The sequence below is a fragment of the Triturus cristatus genome, chromosome 12 (genome assembly GCF_964204655.1).
Source record: "Triturus cristatus chromosome 12, aTriCri1.1, whole genome shotgun sequence".
In the NCBI taxonomy this organism is placed as follows: Eukaryota; Metazoa; Chordata; class Amphibia; order Caudata; family Salamandridae; genus Triturus; species Triturus cristatus.
In genome coordinates, this window is record NC_140595.1 from 663,517,180 (window position 1) to 663,536,109 (window position 18,930).

Below are 18,930 nucleotides of genomic sequence, written 5' to 3' on the forward strand. Positions count from 1 at the left end.
AAGGAGTATCGAGATGAAGATGAGGAAAAGTGAACATGGACCACATTCATAGGTTAGAGAAATACATTTAATAGGTTGAATGGTTTTGAAAAGTGAACTTCGAGCAGTAATTGTTGTTTTTTAAATTGCAAATAAATTAAAAATGAATGTGGGATTGGAGGCACACTCTGAGCAGAAAAGCACCATAAGCTGCTATGGTGCAACTCAAGATGGTGAATAGAACCTTTATTATGATGATGCTCTTCTTTTGCTAGTTTTTTCGAGTCACCTTTTATTGTAAGTAGCTGATACAGCATTTTTTGCAGCTCTTCAGTTTATGGTTATCATGTGAGAACACTGTTTTCATCATATTTATTATTCTACAAATGTATTTTTAAATGCACTGATGTGGTGTTTGCATGAAATGCAAGATGGCACATCATGGAATGTTTAAACTGAGCATCGCGTAGGATATGTGATATTTGGCACCCAGAGGAGTAGGACACGTAGATCCTATAAGAAGTAAAGACTCTCTAGCAAGGGCCGTCCATACTCTGAGTTTAAACTTTACTTTTTGTGAAATGGTTTATGAAAAACAACACGGCTGCTCCAGGTGAGGCTCGAACTCACAACCTCGGCATGGCTCAGTGCAAGTACTGCTGTATAAGTACCAAGCGCTAACCGATTGCGCCACTGGAGCTCTCTCTTTTCACATCTCCCCAGGTGAGCCATCTACAGCTGACCAAGTAGATGACAGACACTGCTCCATCATTCACTGTGCAAGATCGACTCACATGCTAGCATGTTATCATGACTATTAAAAATACAGTCCTTAGATTCTATAATTGTCCTATAACATATGCTCTGTCTATTCAAAACCCCATAGAATTATATCTTGACAGTTCTGACAAAGTCTAGGGGAATCTTATGAATATTTGTAATTAGCACATAGTAAGAATTTCCCAAAAATGAAATGTAGGTCCCTAATTGGGGGAAGACGTGGAATGTGAGATCTTGCCTCAGCTGTTTTTTTTCTTTTTTAGGTACAGTATATTGACACTTCAGTACCTTTTGTGAAGCAAGGTTTCAGATGGGGCTGTAGGGCAGACGAGGTGGCCGAGTGGTTAAGGCGATGGACTGCTAATCCATTGTGCTCTGCACGCGTGGGTTCGAATCCCACCTTCGTCGGAAAGCCATCAGAGTCTCTTTTGATGGCCAGCATTTCTTGTAGTATAATTACACTCTCTTTCAAGACAGAGCCAGGATCCGCTAGATGGGATCATCTGACTGTTCCATTTTAACAAATATGTCAAATAAAGTGAAGTATTTTGTGCGTAATAGAAATTAGATCTTTCATGGAGTTTCCAGAGGATTGCCTTTCACTCACTCCTGGCTTATTAACCAGTTTGGATAAATAGATTGATAAGAAAGCAGCTCTTACTCCTAAAGTTTAGGCCGTCTCAAATGAATGACTGTTAACATATGTCTGCCCCACAGAGACAGATCACTTCTAATAAGTGGGTTCTCTATATGTCACTGATTGCAGACATACTAACTAGAGCTATCGGTATGGTCTTGAATGTGAAAACTCTTATTTTCTCATATGAAAATGTAGTTTTTCATACTTCCAAGAAAAGTGCCTTAAGCATGGTCTTCAATGTGTGCGCGCACGTGGACATTCATATGCAACTACGTTTCCATACAGAGTCTCAAAATCATAGATATATTCATACCTCAGTAAGAATACATGTTGCAATTTACATCCTGCGTGCAGACTGGCCTTGTAGCTCAGTGGCATAGCACTGGTCTTGTAAACCAGGGGTCATGAGTTCAAGCCTCATCAGGGCCTTTTTACATGAGTCTTTCTGTATGTTGTTTTCAAGTCATTCTTCCCTGGAGTCACACCTTGCTTTAGGATTGCTTATTGCCAAGCTTCCCTTTCCTGCTTTCATATTATCAAGAAAATATCATGAAGATCATTGAATTATAAATTATTGCCTCACCCCTTCCGATCGCCTGACGAACGCCTGACAAACGCCATTCTCACCCTGCCGGGCAAAGCCAAATAAGCCATGCATATTTACAGTTCCTTTGAAAGGCAGAGCGAGGACTAGGACCTCTGTTCCGACTGAATCTGCATCCACAGAAAGGATGTTATAAGGCCCTACAAATTTCACCAAGGAGATGTGAAATTCTTCCCCCATAAAATACTTTTTTTCCCAGATACCCCGGCTCTTAGGCAAATGAGGTTACTCCTCAAAACCCCACCCCCACTCACCATAAATATCCTTCTCTCCTGCTGTCCATTCAAATGATACAAGGTATCTTGTACATAGAGAGAAAGGGAGAATAGGCAGACTTGTGCTTCAAAGATTTGGTGACCTTGGATGGGTGGGTTGAATGAAGAAGTGAACCTGGTTTCTGGGAAAGGAGTATCGAGATGAAGATGAGGAAAAGTGAACATGGACCACATTCATAGGTTAGATAAATACATTTAATAGGTTGAATGGTTTTGAAAAGTGAACTTCGAGCAGTAATTGTTGTTTTTTAAATTGCAAAGAAATTAAAAATGAATGTGGGATTGGAGGCACACTCTGAGCAGAAAAGCACCATAAGCTGCTATGGTGCAACTCAAGATGGTGAATAGAACCTTTAATATGATGATGCTCTTCTTTTGCTAGTTTTTTCGAGTCACCTTTTATTGTAAGTAGCTGATACAGCATTTTTTGCAGCTCTTCAGTTTATGGTTATCATGTGAGAACACTGTTTTCATCATATTTATTATTCTACAAATGTATTTTTAAATGCACTGATGTGGTGTTTGCATGAAATGCAAGATGGCACATCATGGAATGTTTAAACTGAGCATCGCGTAGGATATGTGATATTTGGCACCCAGAGGAGTAGGACACGTAGATCCTATAAGAAGTAAAGACTCTCTAGCAAGGGCCGTCCATACTCTGAGTTTAAACTTTACTTTTTGTGAAATGGTTTATGAAAAACAACACGGCTGCTCCAGGTGAGGCTCGAACTCACAACCTCGGCATGGCTCAGTGCAAGTACTGCTGTATAAGTACCGCGCGCTAACCGATTGCGCCACTGGAGCTCTCTCTTTTCACATCTCCCCAGGTGAGCCATCTACAGCTGACCAAGTAGATGACAGACACTGCTCCATCATTCACTGTGCAAGATCGACTCACATGCTAGCATGTTATCATGACTATTAAAAATACAGTCCAAACAGAATAGATTCTATAATTGTCCTATAACATGTGCTCTGTCTATTCAAAACCCCATAGAATTATATCTTGACAGTTCTGACAAAGTCTAGGGGAATCTTATGAATATTTGTAATTAGCACATAGTAAGAATTTCCCAAAAATGAAATGTAGGTCCCTAATTGGGGGAAGACGTGGAATGTGAGATCTTGCCTCAGCTGTTTTTTTTCTTTTTTAGGTACAGTATATTGACACTTCAGTACCTTTTGTGAAGCAAGGTTTCAGATGGGGCTGTAGGGCAGACGAGGTGGCCGAGTGGTTAAGGCGATGGACTGCTAATCCATTGTGCTCTGCACGCGTGGGTTCGAATCCCACCTTCGTCGGAAAGCCATCAGAGTCTCTTTTGATGGCCAGCATTTCTTGTAGTATAATTACACTCTCTTTCAAGACAGAGCCAGGATCCGCTAGATGGGATCATCTGACTGTTCTATTTTAACAAATATGTCAAATAAAGTGAAGTATTTTGTGCGTAATAGAAATTAGATCTTTCATGGAGTTTCCAGAGGATTGCCTTTCACTCACTCCTGGCTTATTAACCAGTTTGGATAAATAGATTGATAAGAAAGCAGCTCTTGCTCCTAAAGTTTAGGCCGTCTCAAATGAATGACTGTTAACATATGTCTGCCCCACAGAGACAGATCACTTCTAATAAGTGGGTTCTCTATATGTCACTGATTGCAGACATACTAACTAGAGCTATCGGTATGGTCTTGAATGTGAAAACTCTTATTTTCTCATATGAAAATGTAGTTTTTCATACTTCCAAGAAAAGTGCCTTAAGCATGGTCTTCAATGTGTGCGCGCACGTGGACATTCATATGCAACTACGTTTCCATACAGAGTCTCAAAATCATAGATATATTCATACCTCAGTAAGAATACATGTTGCAATTTACATCCTGCGTGCAGACTGGCCTTGTAGCTCAGTGGCAGAGCACTGGTCTTGTAAACCAGGGGTCATGAGTTCAAGCCTCATCAGGGCCTTTTTACATGAGTCTTTCTGTATGTTGTTTTCAAGTCATTCTTCCCTGGAGTCACACCTTGCTTTAGGATTGCTTATTGCCAAGCTTCCCTTTCCTGCTTTCATATTATCAAGAAAATATCAGGAAGATCATTGAATTATAAATTATTGCCTCACCCCTTCCGATCGCCTGATGAACGCCTGACAAATGCCATTCTCACCCTGCCGGGCAAAGCCAAATAAGCCATGCATATTTACAGTTCCTTTGAAAGGCAGAGCGAGGACTAGGACCTCTGTTCCGACTGAATCTGCATCCACAGAAAGGATGTTATAAGGCCCTACAAATTTCACCAAGGAGATGTGAAATTCTTCCCCCATAAAATACTTTTTTTCCCAGATACCCCGGCTCTTAGGCAAATGAGGTTACTCCTCAAAACCCCTCCCCCACTCACCATAAATATCCTTCTCTCCTGCTGTCCATTCAAATGATACAAGGTATCTTGTACATAGAGAGAAAGGGAGAATAGGCAGACTTGTGCTTCAAAGATTTGGTGACCTTGGATGGGTGGGTTGAATGAAGAAGTGAACCTGGTTTCTGGGAAAGGAGTATCGAGATGAAGATGAGGAAAAGTGAACATGGACCACATTCATAGGTTAGAGAAATACATTTAATAGGTTGAATGGTTTTGAAAAGTGAACTTCGAGCAGTAATTGTTGTTTTTTAAATTGCAAATAAATTAAAAATGAATGTGGGATTGGAGGCACACTCTGAGCAGAAAAGCACCATAAGCTGCTATGGTGCAACTCAAGATGGTGAATAGAACCTTTAATATGATGATGCTCTTCTTTTGCTAGTTTTTTCGAGTCACCTTTTATTGTAAGTAGCTGATACAGCATTTTTTGCAGCTCTTCAGTTTATGGTTATCATGTGAGAACACTGTTTTCATCATATTTATTATTCTACAAATGTATTTTTAAATGCACTGATGTGGTGTTTGCATGAAATGCAAGATGGCACATCATGGAATGTTTAAACTGAGCATCGCGTAGGATATGTGATATTTGGCACCCAGAGGAGTAGGACACGTAGATCCTATAAGAAGTAAAGACTCTCTAGCAAGGGCCGTCCATACTCTGAGTTTAAACTTTACTTTTTGTGAAATGGTTTATGAAAAACAACACGGCTGCTCCAGGTGAGGCTCGAACTCACAACCTCGGCATGGCTCAGTGCAAGTACTGCTGTATAAGTACCGCACGCTAACCGATTGCGCCACTGGAGCTCTCTCTGTTCACATCTCCCCAGGTGAGCCATCTACAGCTGACCAAGTAGATGACAGACACTGCTCCATCATTCACTGTGCAAGATCGACTCACATGCTAGCATGTTATCATGACTATTAAAAATACAGTCCAAACGGAATAGATTCTATAATTGTCCTATAACATATGCTCTGTCTATTCAAAACCCCATAGAATTATATCTTGACAGTTCTGACAAAGTCTAGGGGAATCTTATGAATATTTGTAATTAGCACATAGTAAGAATTTCCCAAAAATGAAATGTAGGTCCCTAATTGGGGGAAGACGTGGAATGTGAGATCTTGCGTCAGCTGTTTTTTTTCTTTTTTAGGTACAGTATATTGACACTTCAGTACCTTTTGTGAAGCAAGGTTTCAGATGGGGCTGTAGGGCAGACGAGGTGGCCGAGTGGTTTAGGCGATGGACTGCTAATCCATTGTGCTCTGCACACGTGGGTTCGAATCCCACCTTCGTCGGAAAGCCATCAGAGTCTCTTTTGATGGCCAGCATTTCTTGTAGTATAATTACACTCTCTTTCAAGACAGAGCCAGGATCCGCTAGATGGGATCATCTGACTGTTCCATTTTAACAAATATGTCAAATAAAGTGAAGTATTTTGTGCGTAATAGAAATTAGATCTTTCATGGAGTTTCCAGAGGATTGCCTTTCACTCACTCCTGGCTTATTAACCAGTTTGGATTAATAGATTGATAAGAAAGCAGCTCTTACTCCTAAAGTTTAGGCCGTCTCAAATGAATGACTGTTAACATATGTCTGCCCCACAGAGACAGATCACTTCTAATAAGTGGGTTCTCTATATGTCACTGATTGCAGACATACTAACTAGAGCTATCGGTATGGTCTTGAATGTGAAAACTCTTATTTTCTCATATGAAAATGTAGTTTTTCATACTTCCAAGAAAAGTGCCTTAAGCATGGTTTTCAATGTGTGCGCGCACGTGGACATTCATATGCAACTACGTTTCCATACAGAGTCTCAAAATCATAGATATATTCATACCTCAGTAAGAATACATGTTGCAATTTACATCCTGCGTGCAGACTGGCCTTGTAGCTCAGTGGCAGAGCACTGGTCTTGTAAACCAGGGGTCATGAGTTCAAGCCTCATCAGGGCCTTTTTACATGAGTCTTTCTGTATGTTGTTTTCAAGTCATTCTTCCCTGGAGTCACACCTTGCTTTAGGATTGCTTATTGCCAAGCTTCCCTTTCCTGCTTTCATATTATCAAGAAAATATCATGAAGATCATTGAATTATAAATTATTGCCTCACCCCTTCCGATCGCCTGACGAACGCCTGACAAATGCCATTCTCACCCTGCCGGGCAAAGCCAAATAAGCCATGCATATTTACAGTTCCTTTGAAAGGCAGAGCGAGGACTAGGACCTCTGTTCCGACTGAATCTGCATCCACAGAAAGGATGTTATAAGGCCCTACAAATTTCACCAAGGAGATGTGAAATTCTTCCCCCATAAAATACTTTTTTTCCCAGATACCCCGGCTCTTAGGCAAATGAGGTTACTCCTCAAAACCCCACCCCCACTCACCATAAATATCCTTCTCTCCTGCTGTCCATTCAAATGATACAAGGTATCTTGTACATAGAGAGAAAGGGAGAATAGGCAGACTTGTGCTTCAAAGATTTGGTGACCTTGGATGGGTGGGTTGAATGAAGAAGTGAACCTGGTTTCTGGGAAAGGAGTATCGAGATGAAGATGAGGAAAAGTGAACATGGACCACATTCATAGGTTAGAGAAATACATTTAATAGGTTGAATGGTTTTGAAAAGTGAACTTCGAGCAGTAATTGTTGTTTTTTAAATTGCAAAGAAATTAAAAATGAATGTGGGATTGGAGGCACACTCTGAGCAGAAAAGCACCATAAGCTGCTATGGTGCAACTCAAGATGGTGAATAGAACCTTTAATATGATGATGCTCTTCTTTTGCTAGTTTTTTCGAGTCACCTTTTATTGTAAGTAGCTGATACAGCATTTTTTGCAGCTCTTCAGTTTATGGTTATCATGTGAGAACACTGTTTTCATCATATTTATTATTCTACAAATGTATTTTTAAATGCACTGATGTGGTGTTTGCATGAAATGCAAGATGGCACATCATGGAATGTTTAAACTGAGCATCGCGTAGGATATGTGATATTTGGCACCCAGAGGAGTAGGACACGTAGATCCTATAAGAAGTAAAGACTCTCTAGCAAGGGCCGTCCATACTCTGAGTTTAAACTTTACTTTTTGTGAAATGGTTTATGAAAAACAACACGGCTGCTCCAGGTGAGGCTCGAACTCACAACCTCGGCATGGCTCAGTGCAAGTACTGCTGTATAAGTACCGCGCGCTAACCGATTGCGCCACTGGAGCTCTCTCTTTTCACATCTCCCCAGGTGAGCCATCTACAGCTGACCAAGTAGATGACAGACACTGCTCCATCATTCACTGTGCAAGATCGACTCACATGCTAGCATGTTATCATGACTATTAAAAATACAGTCCAAACGGAATAGATTCTATAATTGTCCTATAACATATGCTCTGTCTATTCAAAACCCCATAGAATTATATCTTGACAGTTCTGACAAAGTCTAGGGGAATCTTATGAATATTTGTAATTAGCACATAGTAAGAATTTCCCAAAAATGAAATGTAGGTCCCTAATTGGGGGAAGACGTGGAATGTGAGATCTTGCCTCAGCTGTTTTTTTTCTTTTTTAGGTACAGTATATTGACACTTCAGTACCTTTTGTGAAGCAAGGTTTCAGATGGGGCTGTAGGGCAGACGAGGTGGCCGAGTGGTTAAGGCGATGGACTGCTAATCCATTGTGCTCTGCACGCGTGGGTTCGAATCCCACCTTCGTCGGAAAGCCATCAGAGTCTCTTTTGATGGCCAGCATTTCTTGTAGTATAATTACACTCTCTTTCAAGACAGAGCCAGGATCCGCTAGATGGGATCATCTGACTGTTCCATTTTAACAAATATGTCAAATAAAGTGAAGTATTTTGTGCGTAATAGAAATTAGATCTTTCATGGAGTTTCCAGAGGATTGCCTTTCACTCACTCCTGGCTTATTAACCAGTTTGGATAAATAGATTGATAAGAAAGCAGCTCTTACTCCTAAAGTTTAGGCCGTCTCAAATGAATGACTGTTAACATATGTCTGCCCCACAGAGACAGATCACTTCTAATAAGTGGGTTCTCTATATGTCACTGATTGCAGACATACTAACTAGAGCTATCGGTATGGTCTTGAATGTGAAAACTCTTATTTTCTCATATGAAAATGTAGTTTTTCATACTTCCAAGAAAAGTGCCTTAAGCATGGTCTTCAATGTGTGCGCGCACGTGGACATTCATATGCAACTACGTTTCCATACAGAGTCTCAAAATCATAGATATATTCATACCTCAGTAAGAATACATGTTGCAATTTACATCCTGCGTGCAGACTGGCCTTGTAGCTCAGTGGCATAGCACTGGTCTTGTAAACCAGGGGTCATGAGTTCAAGCCTCATCAGGGCCTTTTTACATGAGTCTTTCTGTATGTTGTTTTCAAGTGATTCTTCCCTGGAGTCACACCTTGCTTTATGATTGCTTATTGCCAAGCTTCCCTTTCCTGCTTTCATATTATCAAGAAAATATCATGAAGATCATTGAATTATAAATTATTGCCTCACCCCTTCCGATCGCCTGACGAACGCCTGACAAACGCCATTCTCACCCTGCCGGGCAAAGCCAAATAAGCCATGCATATTTACAGTTCCTTTGAAAGGCAGAGCGAGGACTAGGACCTCTGTTCCGACTGAATCTGCATCCACAGAAAGGATGTTATAAGGCCCTACAAATTTCACCAAGGAGATGTGAAATTCTTCCCCCATAAAATACTTTTTTTCCCAGATACCCCGGCTCTTAGGCAAATGAGGTTACTCCTCAAAACCCCACCCCCACTCACCATAAATATCCTTCTCTCCTGCTGTCCATTCAAATGATACAAGGTATCTTGTACATAGAGAGAAAGGGAGAATAGGCAGACTTGTGCTTCAAAGATTTGGTGACCTTGGATGGGTGGGTTGAATGAAGAAGTGAACCTGGTTTCTGGGAAAGGAGTATCGAGATGAAGATGAGGAAAAGTGAACATGGACCACATTCATAGGTTAGATAAATACATTTAATAGGTTGAATGGTTTTGAAAAGTGAACTTCGAGCAGTAATTGTTGTTTTTTAAATTGCAAAGAAATTAAAAATGAATGTGGGATTGGAGGCACACTCTGAGCAGAAAAGCACCATAAGCTGCTATGGTGCAACTCAAGATGGTGAATAGAACCTTTAATATGATGATGCTCTTCTTTTGCTAGTTTTTTCGAGTCACCTTTTATTGTAAGTAGCTGATACAGCATTTTTTGCAGCTCTTCAGTTTATGGTTATCATGTGAGAACACTGTTTTCATCATATTTATTATTCTACAAATGTATTTTTAAATGCACTGATGTGGTGTTTGCATGAAATGCAAGATGGCACATCATGGAATGTTTAAACTGAGCATCGCGTAGGATATGTGATATTTGGCACCCAGAGGAGTAGGACACGTAGATCCTATAAGAAGTAAAGACTCTCTAGCAAGGGCCGTCCATACTCTGAGTTTAAACTTTACTTTTTGTGAAATGGTTTATGAAAAACAACACGGCTGCTCCAGGTGAGGCTCGAACTCACAACCTCGGCATGGCTCAGTGCAAGTACTGCTGTATAAGTACCGCGCGCTAACCGATTGCGCCACTGGAGCTCTCTCTTTTCACATCTCCCCAGGTGAGCCATCTACAGCTGACCAAGTAGATGACAGACACTGCTCCATCATTCACTGTGCAAGATCGACTCACATGCTAGCATGTTATCATGACTATTAAAAATACAGTCCAAACGGAATAGATTCTATAATTGTCCTATAACATATGCTCTGTCTATTCAAAACCCCATAGAATTATATCTTGACAGTTCTGACAAAGTCTAGGGGAATCTTATGAATATTTGTAATTAGCACATAGTAAGAATTTCCCAAAAATGAAATGTAGGTCCCTAATTGGGGGAAGACGTGGAATGTGAGATCTTGCCTCAGCTGTTTTTTTTCTTTTTTAGGTACAGTATATTGACACTTCAGTACCTTTTGTGAAGCAAGGTTTCAGATGGGGCTGTAGGGCAGACGAGGTGGCCGAGTGGTTAAGGCGATGGACTGCTAATCCATTGTGCTCTGCACGCGTGGGTTCAAATCCCACCTTCGTCGGAAAGCCATCAGAGTCTCTTTTGATGGCCAGCATTTCTTGTAGTATAATTACACTCTCTTTCAAGACAGAGCCAGGATCCGCTAGATGGGATCATCTGACTGTTCTATTTTAACAAATATGTCAAATAAAGTGAAGTATTTTGTGCGTAATAGAAATTAGATCTTTCATGGAGTTTCCAGAGGATTGCCTTTCACTCACTCCTGGCTTATTAACCAGTTTGGATAAATAGATTGATAAGAAAGCAGCTCTTGCTCCTAAAGTTTAGGCCGTCTCAAATGAATGACTGTTAACATATGTCTGCCCCACAGAGACAGATCACTTCTAATAAGTGTGTTCTCTATATGTCACTGATTGCAGACATACTAACTAGAGCTATCGGTATGGTCTTGAATGTGAAAACTCTTATTTTCTCATATGAAAATGTAGTTTTTCATACTTCCAAGAAAAGTGCCTTAAGCATGGTCTTCAATGTGTGCGCGCACGTGGACATTCATATGCAACTACGTTTCCATACAGAGTCTCAAAATCATAGATATATTCATACCTCAGTAAGAATACATGTTGCAATTTACATCCTGTGTGCAGACTGGCCTTGTAGCTCAGTGGCAGAGCACTGGTCTTGTAAACCAGGGGTCATGAGTTCAAGCCTCATCAGGGCCTTTTTACATGAGTCTTTCTGTATGTTGTTTTCAAGTCATTCTTCCCTGGAGTCACACCTTGCTTTAGGATTGCTTATTGCCAAGCTTCCCTTTCCTGCTTTCATATTATCAAGAAAATATCAGGAAGATCATTGAATTATAAATTATTGCCTCACCCCTTCCGATCGCCTGATGAACGCCTGACAAATGCCATTCTCACCCTGCCGGGCAAAGCCAAATAAGCCATGCATATTTACAGTTCCTTTGAAAGGCAGAGCGAGGACTAGGACCTCTGTTCCGACTGAATCTGCATCCACAGAAAGGATGTTATAAGGCCCTACAAATTTCACCAAGGAGATGTGAAATTTTTCCCCCATAAAATACTTTTTTTCCCAGATACCCCGGCTCTTAGGCAAATGAGGTTACTCCTCAAAACCCCTCCCCCACTCACCATAAATATCCTTCTCTCCTGCTGTCCATTCAAATGATACAAGGTATCTTGTACATAGAGAGAAAGGGAGAATAGGCAGACTTGTGCTTCAAAGATTTGGTGACCTTGGATGGGTGGGTTGAATGAAGAAGTGAACCTGGTTTCTGGGAAAGGAGTATCGAGATGAAGATGAGGAAAAGTGAACATGGACCACATTCATAGGTTAGAGAAATACATTTAATAGGTTGAATGGTTTTGAAAAGTGAACTTCGAGCAGTAATTGTTGTTTTTTAAATTGCAAATAAATTAAAAATGAATGTGGGATTGGAGGCACACTCTGAGCAGAAAAGCACCATAAGCTGCTATGGTGCAACTCAAGATGGTGAATAGAACCTTTAATATGATGATGCTCTTCTTTTGCTAGTTTTTTCGAGTCACCTTTTATTGTAAGTAGCTGATACAGCATTTTTTGCAGCTCTTCAGTTTATGGTTATCATGTGAGAACACTGTTTTCATCATATTTATTATTCTACAAATGTATTTTTAAATGCACTGATGTGGTGTTTGCATGAAATGCAAGATGGCACATCATGGAATGTTTAAACTGAGCATCGCGTAGGATATGTGATATTTGGCACCCAGAGGAGTAGGACACGTAGATCCTATAAGAAGTAAAGACTCTCTAGCAAGGGCCGTCCATACTCTGAGTTTAAACTTTACTTTTTGTGAAATGGTTTATGAAAAACAACACGGCTGCTCCAGGTGAGGCTCGAACTCACAACCTCGGCATGGCTCAGTGCAAGTACTGCTGTATAAGTACCGCACGCTAACCGATTGCGCCACTGGAGCTCTCTCTTTTCACATCTCCCCAGGTGAGCCATCTACAGCTGACCAAGTAGATGACAGACACTGCTCCATCATTCACTGTGCAAGATCGACTCACATGCTAGCATGTTATCATGACTATTAAAAATACAGTCCAAACGGAATAGATTCTATAATTGTCCTATAACATATGCTCTGTCTATTCAAAACCCCATAGAATTATATCTTGACAGTTCTGACAAAGTCTAGGGGAATCTTATGAATATTTGTAATTAGCACATAGTAAGAATTTCCCAAAAATGAAATGTAGGTCCCTAATTGGGGGAAGACGTGGAATGTGAGATCTTGCCTCAGCTGTTTTTTTTCTTTTTTAGGTACAGTATATTGACACTTCAGTACCTTTTGTGAAGCAAGGTTTCAGATGGGGCTGTAGGGCAGACGAGGTGGCCGAGTGGTTTAGGCGATGGACTGCTAATCAATTGTGCTCTGCACACGTGGGTTCGAATCCCACCTTCGTCGGAAAGCCATCAGAGTCTCTTTTGATGGCCAGCATTTCTTGTAGTATAATTACACTCTCTTTCAAGACAGAGCCAGGATCCGCTAGATGGGATCATCTGACTGTTCCATTTTAACAAATATGTCAAATAAAGTGAAGTATTTTGTGCGTAATAGAAATTAGATCTTTCATGGAGTTTCCAGAGGATTGCCTTTCACTCACTCCTGGCTTATTAACCAGTTTGGATTAATAGATTGATAAGAAAGCAGCTCTTACTCCTAAAGTTTAGGCCGTCTCAAATGAATGACTGTTAACATATGTCTGCCCCACAGAGACAGATCACTTCTAATAAGTGGGTTCTCTATATGTCACTGATTGCAGACATACTAACTAGAGCTATCGGTATGGTCTTGAATGTGAAAACTCTTATTTTCTCATATGAAAATGTAGTTTTTCATACTTCCAAGAAAAGTGCCTTAAGCATGGTTTTCAATGTGTGCGCGCACGTGGACATTCATATGCAACTACGTTTCCATACAGAGTCTCAAAATCATAGATATATTCATACCTCAGTAAGAATACATGTTGCAATTTACATCCTGCGTGCAGACTGGCCTTGTAGCTCAGTGGCAGAGCACTGGTCTTGTAAACCAGGGGTCATGAGTTCAAGCCTCATCAGGGCCTTTTTACATGAGTCTTTCTGTATGTTGTTTTCAAGTCATTCTTCCCTGGAGTCACACCTTGCTTTAGGATTGCTTATTGCCAAGCTTCCCTTTCCTGCTTTCATATTATCAAGAAAATATCATGAAGATCATTGAATTATAAATTATTGCCTCACCCCTTCCGATCGCCTGACGAACGCCTGACAAATGCCATTCTCACCCTGCCGGGCAAAGCCAAATAAGCCATGCATATTTACAGTTCCTTTGAAAGGCAGAGCGAGGACTAGGACCTCTGTTCCGACTGAATCTGCATCCACAGAAAGGATGTTATAAGGCCCTACAAATTTCACCAAGGAGATGTGAAATTCTTCCCCCATAAAATACTTTTTTTCCCAGATACCCCGGCTCTTAGGCAAATGAGGTTACTCCTCAAAACCCCACCCCCACTCACCATAAATATCCTTCTCTCCTGCTGTCCATTCAAATGATACAAGGTATCTTGTACATAGAGAGAAAGGGAGAATAGGCAGACTTGTGCTTCAAAGATTTGGTGACCTTGGATGGGTGGGTTGAATGAAGAAGTGAACCTGGTTTCTGGGAAAGGAGTATCGAGATGAAGATGAGGAAAAGTGAACATGGACCACATTCATAGGTTAGAGAAATACATTTAATAGGTTGAATGGTTTTGAAAAGTGAACTTCGAGCAGTAATTGTTGTTTTTTAAATTGCAAAGAAATTAAAAATGAATGTGGGATTGGAGGCACACTCTGAGCAGAAAAGCACCATAAGCTGCTATGGTGCAACTCAAGATGGTGAATAGAACCTTTAATATGATGATGCTCTTCTTTTGCTAGTTTTTTCGAGTCACCTTTTATTGTAAGTAGCTGATACAGCATTTTTTGCAGCTCTTCAGTTTATGGTTATCATGTGAGAACACTGTTTTCATCATATTTATTATTCTACAAATGTATTTTTAAATGCACTGATGTGGTGTTTGCATGAAATGCAAGATGGCACATCATGGAATGTTTAAACTGAGCATCGCGTAGGATATGTGATATTTGGCACCCAGAGGAGTAGGACACGTAGATCCTATAAGAAGTAAAGACTCTCTAGCAAGGGCCGTCCATACTCTGAGTTTAAACTTTACTTTTTGTGAAATGGTTTATGAAAAACAACACGGCTGCTCCAGGTGAGGCTCGAACTCACAACCTCGGCATGGCTCAGTGCAAGTACTGCTGTATAAGTACCGCGCGCTAACCGATTGCGCCACTGGAGCTCTCTCTTTTCACATCTCCCCAGGTGAGCCATCTACAGCTGACCAAGTAGATGACAGACACTGCTCCATCATTCACTGTGCAAGATCGACTCACATGCTAGCATGTTATCATGACTATTAAAAATACAGTCCAAACGGAATAGATTCTATAATTGTCCTATAACATATGCTCTGTCTATTCAAAACCCCATAGAATTATATCTTGACAGTTCTGACAAAGTCTAGGGGAATCTTATGAATATTTGTAATTAGCACATAGTAAGAATTTCCCAAAAATGAAATGTAGGTCCCTAATTGGGGGAAGACGTGGAATGTGAGATCTTGCCTCAGCTGTTTTTTTTCTTTTTTAGGTACAGTATATTGACACTTCAGTACCTTTTGTGAAGCAAGGTTTCAGATGGGGCTGTAGGGCAGACGAGGTGGCCGAGTGGTTAAGGCGATGGACTGCTAATCCATTGTGCTCTGCACGCGTGGGTTCGAATCCCACCTTCGTCGGAAAGCCATCAGAGTCTCTTTTGATGGCCAGCATTTCTTGTAGTATAATTACACTCTCTTTCAAGACAGAGCCAGGATCCGCTAGATGGGATCATCTGACTGTTCCATTTTAACAAATATGTCAAATAAAGTGAAGTATTTTGTGCGTAATAGAAATTAGATCTTTCATGGAGTTTCCAGAGGATTGCCTTTCACTCACTCCTGGCTTATTAACCAGTTTGGATAAATAGATTGATAAGAAAGCAGCTCTTACTCCTAAAGTTTAGGCCGTCTCAAATGAATGACTGTTAACATATGTCTGCCCCACAGAGACAGATCACTTCTAATAAGTGGGTTCTCTATATGTCACTGATTGCAGACATACTAACTAGAGCTATCGGTATGGTCTTGAATGTGAAAACTCTTATTTTCTCATATGAAAATGTAGTTTTTCATACTTCCAAGAAAAGTGCCTTAAGCATGGTCTTCAATGTGTGCGCGCACGTGGACATTCATATGCAACTACGTTTCCATACAGAGTCTCAAAATCATAGCTATATTCATACCTCAGTAAGAATACATGTTGCAATTTACATCCTGCGTGCAGACTGGCCTTGTAGCTCAGTGGCAGAGCACTGGTCTTGTAAACCAGGGGTCATGAGTTCAAGCCTCATCAGGGCCTTTTTACATGAGTCTTTCTGTATGTTGTTTTCAAGTCATTCTTCCCTGGAGTCACACCTTGCTTTAGGATTGCTTATTGCCAAGCTTCCCTTTCCTGCTTTCATATTATCAAGAAAATATCATGAAGATCATTGAATTATAAATTATTGCCTCACCCCTTCCGATCGCCTGACGAACACCTGACAAACGCCATTCTCACCCTGCCGGGCAAGCCCTGCCGGGCAAAGCCAAATAAGCCATGCATATTTACATTTCCTTTGAAAGGCAGAGCGAGGACTAGGACCTCTGTTCCGACTGAATCTGCATCCACAGAAAGGATGTTATAAGGCCCTACAAATTTCACCAAGGAGATGTGAAATTCTTCCCCCATAAAATACTTTTTTTCCCAGATACCCCGGCTCTTAGGCAAATGAGGTTACTCCTCAAAACCCCACCCCCACTCACCATAAATATCCTTCTCTCCTGCTGTCCATTCAAATGATACAAGGTATCTTGTACATAGAGAGAAAGGGAGAATAGGCAGACTTGTGCTTCAAAGATTTGGTGACCTTGGATGGGTGGGTTGAATGAAGAAGTGAACCTGGTTTCTGGGAAAGGAGTATCGAGATGAAGATGAGGAAAAGTGAACATGGACCACATTCATAGGTTAGAGAAATACATTTAATAGGTTGAATGGTTTTGAAAAGTGAACTTCGAGCAGTAATTGTTGTTTTTTAAATTGCAAATAAATTAAAAATGAATGTGGGATTGGAGGCACACTCTGAGCAGAAAAGCACCATAAGCTGCTATGGTGCAACTCAAGATGGTGAATAGAACCTTTATTATGATGATGCTCTTCTGTTGCTAGTTTTTTCGAGTCACCTTTTATTGTAAGTAGCTGATACAGCATTTTTTGCAGCTCTTCAGTTTATGGTTATCATGTGAGAACACTGTTTTCATCATATTTATTATTCTACAAATGTATTTTTAAATGCACTGATGTGGTGTTTGCATGAAATGCAAGATGGCACATCATGGAATGTTTAAACTGAGCATCGCGTAGGATATGTGATATTTGGCACCCAGAGGAGTAGGACACGTAGATCCTATAAGAAGTAAAGACTCTCTAGCAAGGGCCGTCCATACTCTGAGTTTAAACTTTACTTTTTGTGAAATGGTTTATGAAAAACAACACGGCTGCTCCAGGTGAGGCTCGAACTCACAACCTCGGCATGGCTCAGTGCAAGTACTGCTGTATAAGTACCAAGCGCTAACCGATTGCGCCACTGGAGCTCTCTCTTTTCACATCTCCCCAGGTGAGCCATCTACAGCTGACCAAGTAGATGACAGACACTGCTCCATCATTCACTGAGCAAGATCGACTCACATGCTAGCATGTTATCATGACTATTAAAAATACAGTCCTTAGATTCTATAATTGTCCTATAACATATGCTCTGTCTATTCAAAACCCCATAGAATTATATCTTGACAGTTCTGACAAAGTCTAGGGGAATCTTATGAATATTTGTAATTAGCACATAGTAAGAATTTCCCAAAAATGAAATGTAGGTCCCTAATTGGGGGAAGACGTGGAATGTGAGATCTTGCCTCAGCTGTTTTTTTTCTTTTTTAGGTACAGTATATTGACACTTCAGTACCTTTTGTGAAGCAAGGTTTCAGATGGGGCTGTAGGGCAGACGAGGTGGCCGAGTGGTTAAGGCGATGGACTGCTAATCCATTGTGCTCTGCACGCGTGGGTTCGAATCCCACCTTCGTCGGAAAGCCATCACAGTCTCTTTTGATGGCCAGCATTTCTTGTAGTATAATTACACTCTCTTTCAAGACAGAGCCAGGATCCGCTAGATGGGATCATCTGACTGTTCCATTTTAACAAATATGTCAAATAAAGTGAAGTATTTTGTGCGTAATAGAAATTAGATCTTTCATGGAGTTTCCAGAGGATTGCCTTTCACTCACTCCTGGCTTATTAACCAGTTTGGATAAATAGATTGATAAGAAAGCAGCTCTTACTCCTAAAGTTTAGGCCGTCTCAAATGAATGACTGTTAACATATGTCTGCCCCACAGAGACAGATCACTTCTAATAAGTGGGTTCTCTATATGTCACTGATTGCAGACATACTAACTAGAGCTATCGGTATGGTCTTGAATGTGAAAACTCTTATTTTCTCATATGAAAATGTAGTTTTTCATACTTCCAAGAAAAGTGCCTTAAGCATGGTCTTCAATGTGTGCGCGCACGTGGACATTCATATGCAACTACGTTTCCATACAGAGTCTCAAAATCATAGATATATTCATACCTCAGTAAGAATACATGTTGCAATTTACATCCTGCGTGCAGACTGGCCTTGTAGCTCAGTGGCATAGCACTGGTCTTGTAAACCAGGGGTCATGAGTTCAAGCCTCATCAGGGCCTTTTTACATGAGTCTTTCTGTATGTTGTTTTCAAGTCATTCTTCCCTGGAGTCACACCTTGCTTTAGGATTGCTTATTGCCAAGCTTCCCTTTCCTGCTTTCATATTATCAAGAAAATATCATGAAGATCATTGAATTATAAATTATTGCCTCACCCCTTCCGATCGCCTGACGAACGCCTGACAAACGCCATTCTCACCCTGCC

At 40.7% G+C, this 18,930-nt stretch overlaps 19 non-coding genes across 19 annotated transcripts; 11 read left to right on the forward strand and 8 right to left on the reverse strand.

Moving 5' to 3' along the window:
* Positions 1-584: 584 nt before the first annotated feature.
* Positions 585-679, reverse strand: TRNAI-UAU (transfer RNA isoleucine (anticodon UAU)). Its single transcript has 2 exons — positions 642-679; positions 585-620 (listed from the first exon to the last, which is right to left on the reverse strand). It is a non-coding gene; the product is annotated as a tRNA-Ile (tRNA).
* Positions 680-1,085: 406 nt separating this feature from the next.
* Positions 1,086-1,167, forward strand: TRNAS-GCU (transfer RNA serine (anticodon GCU)). Its single transcript has one exon. It is a non-coding gene; the product is annotated as a tRNA-Ser (tRNA).
* Positions 1,168-2,990: 1,823 nt separating this feature from the next.
* On the reverse strand, positions 2,991-3,085 carry TRNAI-UAU (transfer RNA isoleucine (anticodon UAU)). Its single transcript has 2 exons — positions 3,048-3,085; positions 2,991-3,026 (listed from the first exon to the last, which is right to left on the reverse strand). It is a non-coding gene; the product is annotated as a tRNA-Ile (tRNA).
* Positions 3,086-3,498: 413 nt separating this feature from the next.
* TRNAS-GCU (transfer RNA serine (anticodon GCU)) lies at positions 3,499-3,580 on the forward strand. Its single transcript has one exon. It is a non-coding gene; the product is annotated as a tRNA-Ser (tRNA).
* A 589-nt stretch (positions 3,581-4,169) lies between these two features.
* Positions 4,170-4,241, forward strand: TRNAT-UGU (transfer RNA threonine (anticodon UGU)). The gene has a single exon. It is a non-coding gene; the product is annotated as a tRNA-Thr (tRNA).
* Positions 4,242-5,403: 1,162 nt separating this feature from the next.
* On the reverse strand, positions 5,404-5,498 carry TRNAI-UAU (transfer RNA isoleucine (anticodon UAU)). The gene is made up of 2 exons: positions 5,461-5,498; positions 5,404-5,439 (listed from the first exon to the last, which is right to left on the reverse strand). It is a non-coding gene; the product is annotated as a tRNA-Ile (tRNA).
* A 1,084-nt stretch (positions 5,499-6,582) lies between these two features.
* TRNAT-UGU (transfer RNA threonine (anticodon UGU)) lies at positions 6,583-6,654 on the forward strand. The gene has a single exon. It is a non-coding gene; the product is annotated as a tRNA-Thr (tRNA).
* A 1,162-nt stretch (positions 6,655-7,816) lies between these two features.
* Positions 7,817-7,911, reverse strand: TRNAI-UAU (transfer RNA isoleucine (anticodon UAU)). Its single transcript has 2 exons — positions 7,874-7,911; positions 7,817-7,852 (listed from the first exon to the last, which is right to left on the reverse strand). It is a non-coding gene; the product is annotated as a tRNA-Ile (tRNA).
* Positions 7,912-8,324: 413 nt separating this feature from the next.
* TRNAS-GCU (transfer RNA serine (anticodon GCU)) lies at positions 8,325-8,406 on the forward strand. The gene has a single exon. It is a non-coding gene; the product is annotated as a tRNA-Ser (tRNA).
* A 1,823-nt stretch (positions 8,407-10,229) lies between these two features.
* Positions 10,230-10,324, reverse strand: TRNAI-UAU (transfer RNA isoleucine (anticodon UAU)). Its single transcript has 2 exons — positions 10,287-10,324; positions 10,230-10,265 (listed from the first exon to the last, which is right to left on the reverse strand). It is a non-coding gene; the product is annotated as a tRNA-Ile (tRNA).
* A 413-nt stretch (positions 10,325-10,737) lies between these two features.
* On the forward strand, positions 10,738-10,819 carry TRNAS-GCU (transfer RNA serine (anticodon GCU)). The gene has a single exon. It is a non-coding gene; the product is annotated as a tRNA-Ser (tRNA).
* A 589-nt stretch (positions 10,820-11,408) lies between these two features.
* Positions 11,409-11,480, forward strand: TRNAT-UGU (transfer RNA threonine (anticodon UGU)). Its single transcript has one exon. It is a non-coding gene; the product is annotated as a tRNA-Thr (tRNA).
* A 1,162-nt stretch (positions 11,481-12,642) lies between these two features.
* Positions 12,643-12,737, reverse strand: TRNAI-UAU (transfer RNA isoleucine (anticodon UAU)). Its single transcript has 2 exons — positions 12,700-12,737; positions 12,643-12,678 (listed from the first exon to the last, which is right to left on the reverse strand). It is a non-coding gene; the product is annotated as a tRNA-Ile (tRNA).
* Positions 12,738-13,821: 1,084 nt separating this feature from the next.
* TRNAT-UGU (transfer RNA threonine (anticodon UGU)) lies at positions 13,822-13,893 on the forward strand. The gene has a single exon. It is a non-coding gene; the product is annotated as a tRNA-Thr (tRNA).
* Positions 13,894-15,055: 1,162 nt separating this feature from the next.
* On the reverse strand, positions 15,056-15,150 carry TRNAI-UAU (transfer RNA isoleucine (anticodon UAU)). The gene is made up of 2 exons: positions 15,113-15,150; positions 15,056-15,091 (listed from the first exon to the last, which is right to left on the reverse strand). It is a non-coding gene; the product is annotated as a tRNA-Ile (tRNA).
* A 413-nt stretch (positions 15,151-15,563) lies between these two features.
* TRNAS-GCU (transfer RNA serine (anticodon GCU)) lies at positions 15,564-15,645 on the forward strand. The gene has a single exon. It is a non-coding gene; the product is annotated as a tRNA-Ser (tRNA).
* Positions 15,646-16,234: 589 nt separating this feature from the next.
* On the forward strand, positions 16,235-16,306 carry TRNAT-UGU (transfer RNA threonine (anticodon UGU)). Its single transcript has one exon. It is a non-coding gene; the product is annotated as a tRNA-Thr (tRNA).
* A 1,176-nt stretch (positions 16,307-17,482) lies between these two features.
* Positions 17,483-17,577, reverse strand: TRNAI-UAU (transfer RNA isoleucine (anticodon UAU)). The gene is made up of 2 exons: positions 17,540-17,577; positions 17,483-17,518 (listed from the first exon to the last, which is right to left on the reverse strand). It is a non-coding gene; the product is annotated as a tRNA-Ile (tRNA).
* A 406-nt stretch (positions 17,578-17,983) lies between these two features.
* TRNAS-GCU (transfer RNA serine (anticodon GCU)) lies at positions 17,984-18,065 on the forward strand. Its single transcript has one exon. It is a non-coding gene; the product is annotated as a tRNA-Ser (tRNA).
* Positions 18,066-18,930: the final 865 nt, after the last annotated feature.